General features: G+C 33.2%; 1 long non-coding RNA gene across 3 annotated transcripts; it reads right to left on the minus strand.

Moving 5' to 3' along the window:
* Positions 1–1,738: 1,738 nt before the first annotated feature.
* Positions 1,739–3,515, minus strand: LOC132062974 (uncharacterized). 3 transcript variants are annotated; one of them, XR_009416288.1, is made up of 5 exons: positions 3,439–3,515; positions 3,075–3,351; positions 2,370–2,498; positions 2,219–2,297; positions 1,739–2,126 (listed from the first exon to the last, which is right to left on the minus strand). It is a non-coding gene; the product is annotated as an uncharacterized LOC132062974 (long non-coding RNA). The 3 variants fall into 3 exon arrangements; XR_009416287.1 differs by lacking the exon at positions 1,739–2,126 and having other exon boundaries at positions 2,172–2,297; XR_009416289.1 differs by lacking the exon at positions 1,739–2,126 and having other exon boundaries at positions 2,172–2,297; positions 3,075–3,347; positions 3,435–3,488.
* Positions 3,516–16,147: the final 12,632 nt, after the last annotated feature.

The following is a 16,147-nucleotide window of genomic DNA, read 5'->3' on the forward strand; positions in this document are numbered from 1 at the left end:
AGCGAATCCACAGTCAATATGTTATTATGATGGACATATATTTTCCCAGGTAAACTTAAAGGAAAAAATAAAGACTCGTAGACAAGACGTTATACAAAAATTGCCCAAGTGAAACAACTGTTTCTCATATCCAAAATGTGCAGCGCTTGTGTTTACAAACATAGGTACACACTATTTACAGTAATCTACACACAAAAAATCGGAGCATTTTGTTGAGCGGGGTAAATATTTGAAGCTATCAAGCACTAAAGCTCCACCAAGCACTGCGACTGTAACGATGAGTGCGGCCTAGCAAAATGCAGCTGTACATGCCACACCATCTGGGTGAACGTCGTCACGCGTAGCTTTTGTTCTCCACTCTGTATAAACAAAAAAGTTAGTCATTTATGAGGTGTATGCAACTGTTTACATTCATATCAATGCGATGTTGGGAAATAACTATGCTCATGCAGTATAAAGTGTAATTGAATGCATAGAAAGAGGTATAATATATAGTTTCAAAGCATTTGTTGGTACTTTTGTTGCTAAGAGTTCAATGAACACCAATTTGGGATAATTTCAGTTCCAATATCATGTCCTACTAACAAATTTCTAAACACTTTTGGTAAAATGGTCAGTTGATAGTTCTAACCTCTGATGAGCCTTCGGTGAAGTAGTTGGTTCCATTTTTTGTTTCTTGCTTCTGTCATCCGTGGATGTAGATGTTGAAGATCCTGGCAAAAACATGGTTTCCCTTGGAGTATATGATAGAACGACCAAGGTACCAGCTATTTTGTCTGGCGTTCTGGATAACGTTTTTTGTAACTGAAGCCTGAAAAGTTTATCTTTAAGGCAGCAATTCATTCTGGCCATAACGGTAAAGAAAGGCAAGCCAATCAGTGTGTATTTTTTATATTAGATAATAACATGATAAATTAATTACATCGTTAATTACATCGTTGTATGTATGTGCACCTTCACAGCGACAATCTCATATCTGCTCAGCCGTCAGTGACAGGAGTCTTTCAGTCAAGTTGTCTGACACGGTTGCTGCTGTTGTGCCGCTGGCATCTGTAATTTCAATCTCAAACTGACACCTGTGATGTAACATGTTGTAAAATTTTCCATGAAGTTAAGACTGAATGATAGGCATTATCAATGGTGACAGCATGTAATAAGTAAGAGTTATTACCTTGGCATATCAACATTCTGCGAAGATAGCAATTGATGCATTGAACCTCCCATGTGAAGACTGCAATTGATGCATTGAACCACCATTTGTAGTTTGTATCGGACATGGTATTTACATTCCCATATTAAATTGTTGGAGTTGATCTGCCAATGATATTTCTCGTTCCATATAAAAGGTTTGCAGCTATTTCATATAACATATATTTAGTTTGTTCAAAGAGGTGCAAAAACCTATGTAAGAATGTCTTTATTTAAGTTTGTGTTATACCATACCAAGGAATTAGCTGCAGCAACAGAGGATGCAAACAGTGAATGAATTATCAAAAGGCAAATTAAGAAAAGGTTGCAAGATGGCAGTAACTATTGCATAAGCCATGCATGAGTATAATCACTTATTATTTGCAGCTAAATACTACATTCTCTTCTTATAATGGTGATTACATTACTGTTTACAAGCTAATTCAGTTGATACATTAATTGAGAAGTCATGCATCTGTATAAAGGTAAAACGAAACACATACAGCAAGGACAAAAACAATCAGACGACGGAGAGGAAAACAAAGAATCCAGAACTACACACAAGCACACAAAACAAAAGCTGTAAAATTTGTTGTGTACGGAAGCTAGCAGAAGATGAGAAGAGTAACAAAATGATGGGTTTAACTGAAGCCATAATTTCTTATATTTAGACTATATATATATATATATATGTGTGTGTGTGTGTGTGAAAATCCTCAAAATTAGTATAAGAACTATATCTTGAATAAAAAACTATCCGGGCAGATAATTCTGAGAATAAAGTTATCATGTAAGTTAACAAACTCACAGTAGAATGCGAAGCTATGGCGGAAATGGGTAGTATATCATCTTCAATAGGGGCAAGATTGAGCGATGAAGGCTATTCCGATAAGCTTTTCAAAGTGTACGCTTATAAAATTCTCTCGTTGTCTTTCACCCTGTGAAGACAAGAATATCATACGGTTTTATCCAAGTAATAAATAATGGAAAAATACGGTGTTATGAGATTTGGAAAGAAGTTATTTCATACCAGCTTCTTAAGGCAGTCACCTGCACGTAGAGTGGATCGATTAAGATCATCGAGTTATACCTTGTTGACAGTCGTCGCACTGCGTATGTGAAAATGTTGGATAAATAAAGCGAAACAATGTTTGCTATGAGAACAAATATCATGTTCATACCATTACGGAATTCAGTCATAGCCATCCGCTTCGCAAAAAGATCTAGGGTATTCCTTTAACTGTCTCAGTAGCTTGGTTCCTTCGTTGTCAGCAAGATCTTCCCACATAACAAACAAGAAAGGTTTCCTCCTGCACAGTCATGATAAATATGGCAGTCATTTATGTGCCCTTTTTTTGTTGAAAAAAGAGAGAGCAACTTACTTGCTGTCCATAACTATAGCCTCCTGGAATTACTTAGTTTGGCTGGCAGTATATTTCATCATGCCAAAATTTGCCACGACCACTAGCAAGTCTGGTTTGATAAACAGTGCAATATGCAGTTAGATTGTGACAAGTTCTTGAATATTTTTTCCCATAGCTGTTGTGGTGAATGATAGTTGGATTACAATAGACAACTACATTCAGAAACTTGGGTCGGCTAGCCTTTGGTTTTTGAACTTAACTGCCGTTATTGTATTTTAGAAGTGGTACATTTTAGGCAAGTGAGAGCAGAACAAAATGCTATAATTAAGGACTTACCAAGTATAAAAATTCTTAAAAACAAAGTTGGAAAGATATAAAAGGTTTTTTTAAGAAGTAATACTACTCCTGACAAAGCTCGTAAGAGGCTTCAAAATTTGCGAACACTAAACAATCAGGTACGACACAAGCGCTTTATAGAGCAGCAATATATGAAGTTGGAAGAAGTATGGTGACTTAGCATACCAAATTCGACGCATAGACGTTGTCGTTCAAGATCCAGGAAGGAAACCATATTCAACCTTGTCGGAGGAGGTAAAACTGCCTCTTTCTCGTTATGCCTTTCAACACAGTCGACAATAGTGAAACTGTCGACGACCCATTCATATGTATTGATCCGTAATGAATAAGGTTTTGGCTCGCGAACTTTGGCAGATTACATAAGATAAGTATTGAAAAGGTCAAACATCTTGTGATAGCGTCCAATATCATCACCGTACAGTATTATGCAGACCTGTTCTTCCTGCAGTTTGTGAAAGTAGATAGCGGTCAAATGTTGGCACAAATGGTGATGGATGTTATTATATAGTTACAGTAGTTGCGGACTTACGTGCTCATCCTGGACAATAATAGTCTGAAAGTGTGTCCGCTGATCCTTGCTTTGCCATGGGCGGAATTTATCTATATACAAATAATTAATTACCTTAAAGGACTTTACAAGTCCTTGCTTTGCCTTTTATCTACGACCTGGACTTTACAAGTCCAGGCTTTACTCATCGGTGTGATTGCAGCGATATTAAGTCTCTGCTCCATTTTTATGAGTGTATTCTACAAGTATATAATAATGTTGTAACAATAAATCATATTGCGCCGCAAATAGTAAGCAGGAAATACGCCCCCCAAAGCAACCATATTCAGACATACGATACGTTAAGTCATCATGTGAACAACTTTTCCGACAATTATCAAAACGATATGAACAAACGTGCGACAAGAATCATAGCAGTGTATGAACTTGAAGTATTAATATGCATATTATCAAAGTTGGAGGAATATTTTAGTACTCCATCCTTGTACAATGATAATACACTATGATAATATTGGTAGCACATTTACATGAGATAATTTGTCTTCTTTTCTTACTTTCTTTACAACTAACATATAATTTTACTTTGACGTAAATTGTTGGGAAAGAAAATAATATTTCAGTTGCCAGAAAATTACCAAGAAAAAGAACACTTTTGAATGGATAAGCAGCTCCACATTTAGTTAGAAAGGTTAGCACGTAAACGTTTTAAGGAAGGAAATAGATAATTAAAGTAAGAGATTCACAATATTAAAGTAACAAATGCAGAGAGAGGTCAGAAAATGTATCTGAAATGGGCCGATATGAGATTAGACTGTGCCTTCTTTCTAGACTTTATCCCATTAACTATGGGATTGTTTTGTTCCATTTCTCAAGTGAGATCAAGCATTATCACGTATAAGATAAAAATTTAGTCAAGAATTCCGTGAAGCAAGAAATTGACAACAAGTAAACAGAAGGCTAGCCACAAAGTTAGCACCTCATATTTAGAAACAGGTAAAGAGCAAAAAGCCAAATATTTTTTGTCTGTCAAAATTAAAACAAACTTTGAAAAATAAGCCACTTATCTTTAGGTGCTTTATAAAGATCACCGAATTATACCCTTCTAACTTCATCAAAATTAGCTTCAATCATCTACTTTTCAAAAATTATTTTACAAATAATTTTTTACTCACTAAAATAACTCAATGCAATTTTTTTTTCGGAAAAAATAATACGGATAATTTTTCCAAAAAAATATAAAAATAATTCCATATTATTTTTGCTGAAAAAAAAAAAATTGGCCATTGAGTTATTTTAGTACAAAAAATTATTTGAGGGTAAAATAATTTTGCGGGCTGAATGAAGGGCATGCAGTATAACGATAAACATAATTGGCCCTAAAGTATAACGAAGTGATTTTTCAAAGTCGCGGCCCTTTTCCGTTTTCCAGATGTAACAAGGAAGATTTAAGTTTTGGTGACAAAAAAGTCTCGATAATTAGAAATGGTGACAAGTTTGATTTTCCGTTGTCTTAAAAAATGTGATTAACTAAAATTGGGACCCTTATAATTTTTAAAACTTATAATCTTTTACAAAATACACAAAAGCCCATACACATTATACAAAAACTTCTTCCAACCCACACACATTATACAAAACTCCATCCAACCCACTCCCCCACGATCCCAACTACTTGTTCATCTTATTTTAAAAAAAAAGTTTAAGATGTCTCTCTCTCTCTCTCCGTTCGCAAAAAACCGTGACCACCATTGTTGTTCATTCCTCTCTCTCATTCCGCGCGCGCGCCGCTGTTGTTTCTCTCTCTCTCCATTGCTCGTTTTCTCTATTCATTCTCGTAAACTTTTTTTTTTTCACTTGTTCAAAGGGTTTTGAAATCAGTGTGAAAATGATGATTTTGGTTAGAGAAGATGAAGAAGAGTATGGGTTTTTCTTGAATGTTGTTTGTTTTATTGTAGTTTCGTGTATTTGTTGCACTTGTTTTCTTTGTAAATAGTATTTGGTTGTGAAATTATGATTTTTGGTATTGTTTTTGTTCTTCTTCTCCTTGTTGTTTCGAAAAAAAAAGGCTTGCAATTTTGTTGATGTTTTCCAACAACTGAGGTTAATTTTCAAATCTTGAGACTTGTTGCTGTCTGCAAACATCTGCTGGGGTTGCACGGTTTGGTGTATTTTGTTTAAGTGAGTGAGATTTGTGATGGTTGTGTGTGTTGTGTGAAATATAGATGTTTTGTAGTTAAATTTAAATGTTTTTGCCGTTGTTGTTGTTGTTGTTGTCAGAAGAATTCGTATTTGTTTGACAAACTTGCAAACATCTCGCCGAGGTTGCATGGTTAAAAAAAATCCTATTTGGTGTATTTTGTTTAAGTGAAGATTTGTGATGGTTGTGTATTCAAGTGAAATGTAGATGTTTTGTAGTTAAATTTAGATGTTTTTGCAATTGGTTGCTATGCTATGGTTTAGGAAAAGTTTTGATTTTATCCAACAAAATTACCGGATAAAATCAAAAACAATTGTTGAGGTTTTGGAAAAATTGTAGCATATTAACAAGTTGTTGTAAAAAATCAAAACAGATCTTTATCTTTCTTTAAGATTTTCTCAACATGTAATAAGTTGTTGCAACATATTTCCTAATTACTTGTTAACATATTCCTTTTCCTTTTTACTTTGAATGTTGCACTAACCAATTAAAACTCTGACTCCTGTGTAGATAAAATGGCTCCGCTTAAAAGAAAAGAGAGAAACCACCTAGGGAGAAAGTAGTAAAAGAGCTAAGGTGCAAACACCATTAGATAAACTTGGATTTGTCAATCAACATGAGGAAAGATGAAACTCGACCTTCCCACGAAACCTCTGTTTTTTGAAGAAGAAAGTGATAAAAATGAACAAAGTGAAGAAACTAGAGAAGAAAGTGAAAAAGATGATGAAAAAAAATCCTTCTGGGAGATGAATTCTTGAAGAGAGGGAAGAGAAGGAGATGGCGGGATGAAGTGCCTTACAAGAAGATCAGACCGAAAATGATAATGAAGAAGAAGAATCAACAGAACCCTTAAGAAAAAGGAAACATAATATGGATGCCAATCTTGTCTTTCTAGTATTGTCTCATCCCAAACCTTCGATTGAGGAGGTCGTCAAGTCCATTGAAAAGTACGGCGCGATATTTTGGAAATAAGGATTTGTCATGATTTTGTGGTTAGATCAACCACGGGCAAGGCTGACACCTTCGTTATGTAGAAAATCAGAATTTCTTTGTGGCTAGGTGGCCCTATTTAGATTTGTGAAAATGCTATTTCAAATGACAATGGTTTTTTTTTGAAGCGTAAGATTATTTTTACGAGATTTTCAATCATCGCTCCTTGGCATGAAGGAGTTTGCCATAGTTCTTGAGATGTTATCCTCTCTTCTTCTCCACTTACAATTCCACACCCAAGGCAAACAAGAAAGCAAAGGGTTCCAAAGCTAAGAATGATGTCTCTTTGGTAAACTTAAAAAGAGCTACACTAAAAGAAATTGTTGCAAGATTTGGAGTCCAAAACATTCTCAAAAAAGAACGAGGCACCGTGCTTAGTTTGGTTTCACAAAGAGACGAAACTACAACATACCGCTTGGATTGATTAAACTTCTTGAGACTATGATGCCTTCAACAACTATGCCTGGGTTTTCAAAGCTTTAGCTTGATCAAAATATTTGATGAAGCATTTGAAGCCAGGGAAGACACAAAACCTATATGGCTTCCTTGGGCTTTCATGGTAAATTTTCTTCAATGTTTTACCTTTTTTTTTTTTTTTTAATTATTTCAATCACTATTTTAATTTTTATGGCATCTTTTTTTCTAGGCTTTTTGAAAATTCCTCACCTCGTGCATCAAGTCAAGGAATACTCATTACCTATCCAAGAATTCTTAGATGCTCAACAAAAAACAACACAAACTGTCAACCTTTTCAACCCCCTAAGAACCCAGTTAGAACACAAATGACTAGGTGTTGCAAAGCCTTTTATAATCACGCAACAACACAACGAACAAGTTACATTGGGAAAATGTCCAGATAATTAACATGGCAACAAGTTACCTGAAAATTTGTTATAAAAATTTTTTACTAGTGAGTAAGTTCTATTGGAATAGTTACCCATCTGTTGGAACATGTCCAAAATAATTAACTTTCTAACAAGTTACCCAAGACTATAATCAATAACATGAAACTAGTTTTTACAACACATTTAAACCTTTCAACAACTTTAGATCTCGTAATGACAATGTCCATATAATTAACTTGTTGCAACAAGTTACCCAAAGATGAAATAACATCTGATTTTTTTTTTTTTTTTAACTCAGCAACAAGTTACCCATCCGTCGGAAAATATTCATTCTCGGTTGCAACAAGCATTACCCATCCGTTTGGAAAATTTACAAGATAAGATATAAAACAAGTTACCTATTTGTTGGACATTGTCCAGATGGGGTTTTGCAACAACCCGATAATTTATTTTAAATAGGATTTGTTTTTTAGGATTTAAATTATGATATATTTTCTTGTCAAAATTCCCATGGCTTGTCCCAACAATAAGAGAGTTGGAGATGCCATCCTTGTCACCTTTGTGCCCAAAGAATCCGCTACATGTAATCAGTTAATTGACTACTTTACCATCACTCAGGGTTGATGATGTGTAGTTTTCGGTCTGGTGTATGGTTACTGGTTGTGATGTTGTGTATGGTGGCTGATCTTGTTGGTGGTGTTGTCGATGATGTTGTTGTTGGTGGTATAGGCGCGGACTTGGTGATGATGTCCCACAGTATGGCTCGGGGAAAAAATTAAGTCTCTGATGATGCTAATATTGGTGGATTTACTCCGCCCGGATTAAGTGATTTTTCCGATTTGGTGGTAATTTTAGCGGTGGTGGATCGAGTGGTAGAAGATTTGCCGATGTTGGTGCCGGTTAAGGTGCCCCTCACGTGCTGGAGTGCACCACTCGCAAGGACAAAATGGATAATTTGATTAGAAAGGTGGAGGAATTGGTGCAGGCTCAAGAAGCCACAAACACTTATGCAGGTTGATATCCAAAGGGTATCAATCCATCAAAGAATCTTTCCTCACCTTATACCCCCCGTTCATGTTGTTCGGAGGAGGGCAAAGCAATTGCCAAGGCACACCGTTTAGATCAAGAAGACCTGTTGCTACTCCCAGTAAGTCAATTGAGACTCTCTTCTTGATGTTGGGCCAAAAGTGCTAAAGAAGGTTATTTTCAAGCACATGCCCAAAGAAAGAAAAAGGTAGTAATCAAGTCCAAAAAGAGTGGGAGAACCATTTAATTCTTTATTATTCGAGACAAGTAAAATTTGGTGAGACAAGTTTCAAAATTTATATATAACAAGGTATTTCTTTATGACAATTAATTCAAAATATACGCCTTTTTATTTTGTTAGTCTAATCCTAACTAGTAATAAATTACGAATTATTCCACTAAAAAATCGTTTTTACTACTTTTACTTTAGTATGTAGATGAAGTCCTCGATTCAATTTATGAGGCAAAATCTTTTCATTAAGTACTATGATTCCAACATAATCCCGGACCTCAACTTTTACAACAACATGTCCAAGAGGTACCAATCAATTAAATTAAATGCCGACAAGGTTAGACTAGCTAATTCATTGATAATTCGACTATTGTATATTTCCGCTTAACTTATGCAAAGAGGGTATAAAATTAATGTCACACATTTTGTCACTCTCGAGTTCATGATTGAAGAGGAGTGGTAAATGTGTATGACCCGTAATGTTCTCATGAAGAATCGAGCCATTTGTTTTATAGCGGTGATGGAATTTCCCAAGTTATTGACAGATTGGAATGTTCGCACATTGGTGATTCAATGAATTATTTAAAGGCAGGAGTCGCAATGTCACTAGTAAGGCATGTGGTTTTCAATGGTGAATTAGGACACCTAATATTAATAAAAATGAAACTAAACTAACTTCATTGTTTCAAAGTGGTGTTGAGCCACAGACCAATAAACTCATTGATTTTGCGTTTTTTGGAGCCAAAATGTGGTTCTAAATAAGTATATATTAGGAGTTTTTTTTTATGACATTATGTAATTTAAGTATATATTAGATTTCAAGATGCTTTCTAAGACATTTTATTAAGTATATATTAGGTGTTCAATTAAGTTGAATATATATAATAGATTAATACCTTATAAAGTCACAATTTTTGAGAAAAAAGACCCATCTGTATTTTCTAAAAAATATAGATAATGTTAAGTAAGAGCTTTGCAAATAATAGTGCATTTCTAAATTTGAACAAGGAAATAATTATTTTAAAAAGTTTGTAATTTTATTTTTATATAAACTATATATCTTAGCATCACTTGTTTAAATAATATCTCGTATGAATTAAAGGGGAAGTTATACATAAATAATTGCTTTAAAGTTTGGTGAGAAACTTAAAAAATCTTTCAATTTTGAAGTTAGCAATAATCTAAACCATCATACGTTTATGAAAAATTATTGTTCTAACAAACATAAACTTGAACAAGTGCTTTTGTTAAAAAAAAAGGTTTAATAATTTAAGGATGAAATATCATTTTTATTTGAAGGGTGGGTAAATCAAGTAATTTCATAATTCACAAAAGGGATCCTCAATTAAATTAAAAAATGTAAAGTTATTATTCAAAATTTGTTATTAATGCTCAGTAAACAATAAATTCTTTATTTAAATTTACACCTAAATATAGGTGAATGTAATTAAAAATTACTATGGATCTAAAGTATAGTTAGAGATAAACTTCTATAAAATTAATAACTTTAAAAAAAAAATCCTTAACTTATGAATCAATAGATTAAATTAACAAACTCTTTAAGACGTCACTTCAAGATCATATGTCCCCAACTCTAATCCATCATCTCTAACATTTAGTAAACAATAATTAACTTGGTTTGAAGTATTCTTAAATATATAATCTATAAAAATTAAAACAATTGCTCGATAAGTCACGAGAATTTCCCATCAAATCAATGAAAAATATATAAAGCATAATAAGTATATTGATCACGATATCATTGAATCCCTTTGTTTCTTCCCCTCTTGTTAATAACTAAACATATGTGTTATATCTAGTTGTGGGTGCATTTTCGAGAGCATGAGAGGCATTACTTTGCAGCAGAGAATAAATGCGTTATTGATAACATTTGCAACAAGTTTAACTATGCAACAATTATTACTCTCAAACGAAGTTGCTTGCGGCGGTGAGAGTCAATATCGATTATGAAACAACTCATTCCATGTGAAACAACTTTACCCAACTCATTCCATTTGTTGTAAAAACAAAACAGATGAAAGGATGTAGGAAATGAAGCAGTTTGATTTTATAAGGAAAATAATGGACGAAATTTTTAGAATTCTAAGAAATGACAAAACCACATAACAGGTGATTTAGGTAGGTAATATTTGAAGTAGGACAGACAAAGTTTACATGCTATTCCACAGTTCAGAGATAAACAAATTAAACAATTAACATTCTTATTGGACTGATTCCAATATCACCAAGCTAATTCACTCGCAAAGGATGTGCTTTCAGATAATATGTAGATATTCAAACAAGATTTCATAGGTTCCTAAAGGCTTAGCATAAACAGATGTACAGGGATATCTATCGGACATATATATGAACATCAGCTTGCTTATTTTAGTCCTTAAAGGGGGTTTAGAGGATACCATAGTGTTGTGGAGGCAAGAGGAGGAACATTAGCATGAAATGGACCATTTGATTTTAACAGACAACACAAAGTTTCCGAAAACACAAAACCAAACTTTGAACATCACTTCTGATCCTTTACACATATGGTACTTTCCATAGCAAAATTGGCAGGACATGTTTTGAACACCTTAATTAAGTTAAGGGCTCCCATGCTATAAAGAGAGTGCAATATTTGACCATTTGGTAGCTCTAGGGGGAGGCAAATGTAAACTGAACATATCACAGATGAATCAAGTAAACACGACATATAACAACCTTGTACGCTAAGGATTCTGAAAGTTAGGTGAGTCAGTTTCAGGGTTAGATTCCTATATGCAAATCTAAGCTTTACCACTGCCTTCCTAAACACAAAACTATTATACTATTAATATGTTATAATGCCATCAACGACAAGAAAGGTGTTTACAGGATCCAACGAATAAGTTATATTGCACGGGAGTACATATTAAACAAATAGAAACATTTAACAGATGCAGAAAAAGTATACCATATTCAAACATAGATGACTAACCTATCATAGCACATTTAACACAATTTGGGGCATATATACTAGATTCTCATGTCTCAAATCCAACCCTAGAACATGCTTATCAGACTATCACATAACCATTTAAGCATTTTTATCCAAATAATACATAAGAACATTCAACATGACATTAAACTAAGTTTAGATTGCTTAGACCTTATTTTAAACTAAACTTGAAGCAGACACGATCCTGTCACAGTTAAACATGCCATATGTAATTAATGAACTAATAAAACTTTAAGCCTAATCTCAAATCAGACTAGGACCTCTCCTAATCATATAGTATCACATCAGATTAACTCAACAATCAACAAGAACAGACCACATGCTAGTCACATATAACCTATACTCCACTAAACTAACATTAATCCAACTAATCATGAACATTTAATCATACCATATTAAACATGAGCATGTAACTAGACTACACAGACCAATTAAGAGAATGAACTAAACCTAGTAGAGCAAGCAACATCTAAATAGGGACTGAACTAAGCTAAAACATAAAAGGCTAATCTAATAACATAATAAAGACTAAGTTACTAACTAAACAGCAGACCAAAACTAAACAAGAACTAAAACCAGAAATTAACACACATAACACATACAAACACATAAATATACAGAGGAATGAAAATAAGAAACTAAATAAAGCAAAAGCAAGTAGGTACTCGACATACCAAACATTCGGCTAAACATGAATTAACACAAAGTTGAATGAAAATACAAACTAAGATGTAGAGGAAAATTACCTTTCTCGGGTGCAGTGAAGCTAGGGCCTTCGGGTCTCGGATCTATACTCGAACGCGACGAACCCAAATTCACTCGGATTAAACAAGCCTCAAATCAGAATAATTTCTTAACTATTTTTGCTTTTTTTTTTTTTTTTTTTTTTTTTATGTTACGACTATCCCCTCTTTTTTTCGTTGGATCTGATTTCCTCGCCGTTTCGAACCCCCCCAAATGGTTCTCAAACTTTGGTATTTATAGCCAAAGATTAGGGTTTCGGATTTCAAAATTTTTGGCTCCAAACGCAAACCCGAGAGCTGCTAAAATCAAACCAAATCTCTGAAAAGTTGATCTTCTCCCTGAAATTTCAGAATCATTTGGTCTTTTGTGTTGACTAAAAATCGTTGAAGATAGGAGAGAAAGAGACGTATCAATCCTTGAGATGGGGGATGAAAAAAAAATACAAGATTTGCTCGAAATGGCGTGACAAACCACTGAAGATCGATGAAGAGAAAAGGTTTCTTCATGGGAATGGAAAGAAGAAGAAGACGACAGAGGTGCGGCTGAGGGAAGTGAAAGCAAACCTAATGAATTAAAGAGGAAATGGGCCGGGTCGCAGCAATTGGGCTCGGCTGAAAGAAGTGGGCTGATTTCTTCAAATTCGTGGGCTTCAATATTTGATTTAAGCATCCCTTAATAAATTATATACCAAAAAGTGCTTAAGTGAATAAATTATGCAAAGTGTAAAAAATAAAGTTTAGTAAAAATTAACTGTGGCAATGAAAACTATCACCCTCTTAATTAAAAAAATAGTTACTTCAACTCAATTTTAAAACTTATTTGTGATATTTAAAAAGGCCCAAGTAAAAACATAAAAAAGCTATGTGTTTAATTGTATAAACTAAGCAGAAAGGAACAGTAGGGAATTGCAGAGAATTACAGCAAAAGGGTAAAACAGGGAAACAACTCCACTTACACAGCAGAGGGAACGCATGCAGTAGAACGAAGAAACAACAGCAGTGATAAAGGCGGCAATTTTCCAGATGTCAATAAACGCGTTGAGTTATTAGGCGTAGGCAACAGTGATATGCAAAATCAAGTGAATGAAATGACTAATTTACACATGCCAGGCAGGCATGTTGACCCTCAGCTGTGTGCTTATCATCCCTTATATAATACTAAACTAGTACATTTCTGTTGTACAACGTGAGTTAGTCTCGGCCTTGAAAATTTTACAGGGGAGAGTTTAAGATGTATTGTTAACTTTTTGTGCTTCATACTTAAGGTTGGGAGGCATTGTTGTTTGCATAAACCTTGATAAATTTGGAATACTAAGTAATAATAAATATAATTGTTGCATCAATGGCTGATAAATTATTTTTCTCCCTTTATTTTGTTTTTGGAGGCAATTTAATAATAATATTAATTTTCAAATCTTGAGCTAATAATAATAATAATAATAATTGATAATAATAATAATAATAAAGTAATAACTCAAAGGTATATTTTAATGAAATAATAATAATAATAATAATAATAAACAATATATGGATGTTGATAGGAGCAATTGGCATTTGGAGTTGGGACTGGTGGAAAAATGACGTTTCACCCTTTTGAGATGCCAGATCTTTCTTTCTTTAAGTTTTCTCCGTTAAATGTTTTTGTATCTCCTAATATTTTAATTCAAGCTAAATTTCTGACTGAAGGCAAGAAGACAACTTAGAAAAGATAATACGTAACGATTGGGGAAGTCTCCTGTAGTTGGATATCATGATAGAGATCCCGACCTTCCGCTCCATTATTTTTGAGGCAACAATTGTCATACTTAGTTTTCCTTCTATGAATTCTTGCTTAATAGGCCTTGTGCCTTACAAACTCATTAAAAAATATAGGCTGAACCCTTTGGGGGAGAGGTTGGCAGCATCTTTCATGTCTCATTTAAACACTTTGAGTCATAATCATTATTTAAACATCAAGATTATGTGAAAATCACACAAAATAGGTGCGTGAAAATGCTAAAAAAACAGATTTTTTTTATTATTTTTATTTTCTCCTCCTCCTCCTTTATTCTTTTTCTCTTTCTTCTCCACTTACAATTCCACAATTAACAAACCTTCCATCATTACTAAAAAATCCTAGTAGAAACAGCAGAAAATCACATACCAAAGAACAATTATAAGAAAATACATTATATTAAATATTGGGATGGAGAAAAACATGGAGCTCTTGAAATCAAAAAACTTCAACAAAAAGAAACTACCATTGGCGTGCTTGATGATGGAGATTGGGTTTCATAAATTTTCTACTGTATACTTTTCCGGTGTTTTAAAAACTCACTCACGTATATAAAAGCACAACAAAAAACACTCAAACTGATCAAATATAAGAACCCAGTTACACAAATGAGCTAAGAAGTAAATTATTTAAGCACAAAAACGAACTAAAACATTTATTAAAAAACATGAAAAAAATAAAATCTGATTGGAAGTTCTATAATAAATTGCACATAAAATGGCTTTCTAAAATTCTCCAAGACTATACTCAAATTATCCCACTATAGCTTGATTAGATTTCATTCTTTCAAAATTTAGAACGTAATGATAAATAAATATAATCAATTTCAGCCTAAAAAGAAAATAGATCTGAGTTTTTTTTAAAAAGGTTTACCAGAAATTTTTTCCACAAAAACTATTCATTCTCCGGCGAAAAGTATGTAGAGTTTGTTTAGAAGCGGGGACGAGGGGCTGGGTAGATGGGGTTGGGTTTTGAAAAATATTTTCTTCTTTTTTTTAATAGTTTTTGAGAAAAATATTTTTTTCCTCATAATTCATTTTTAAGACTTAAACAAATTATATGTAATCAGTTAATTGACTATTTTGCCATTTCGTAGGCGTATTTGTTAAACACTCTTTACATATATAACTTTGTCAGTTAAAAAAATTCTAAATGACACGGAGAACTTTTACCTAGATAGCTAAATAGAACAAGATTTACTGATCCAAAAACAATTAAGAAAATCGATGTTCCAAAATATATTTATCTTGTTTCGTTTTACATGACATGCTATTATTGAAGACTTAAACAAATTTTCTTTAATTGTGAATTCTTCAAAAAATATTCGTAAAACTTTTTAGTTATAAAAATTAGTAATTCGGAGAACTTTTTGTATAAATATCTAATGTTCCAAAAACAATTAAGAAAAATTGATGTCCAATCTGGGGGTCTATCGAAAATAATTTTTATATCTTCCCAAAATAGAGATAAGATCTGCTTACATTTGTATAAACATAAGGAGAACTATTCAAAGGAAACAACAAAAATAGTCCCTTTTTGAAGGTAGGTTCAAAGTAGTCTTTAGATATGCATTAAGCGGCTTTAATCCATTAAGTTCTTCAAAAACTAACACTTTGTCTCTATCAAATATTAATTTATGTTCATTAAATTTGACGGAAACAATGGAAAAAAAGATTTAATCTTAAAAAAGATTTAATCTTAAATACCAAGAAAGTCCTATCAAATTCTAAAAAATGCAACACAAAAAACTGCACTAGACACCAAACCAAAATAAGAAATTGCAGTAAAAAATGACATCCTCATATAACAACACCTCTATAACAATCAATTTTTTATGTTACCAATTTTTTATGTTATATTTTATCTCTCTATAATAGCTTCGTACTTATAACAACAAGCATTTTTATAACAGTACGCTCTTTGTAAAATTA

Source organism: Lycium ferocissimum, chromosome 7 (genome assembly GCF_029784015.1).
Source record: "Lycium ferocissimum isolate CSIRO_LF1 chromosome 7, AGI_CSIRO_Lferr_CH_V1, whole genome shotgun sequence".
Taxonomy (NCBI): Eukaryota; Viridiplantae; Streptophyta; class Magnoliopsida; order Solanales; family Solanaceae; genus Lycium; species Lycium ferocissimum.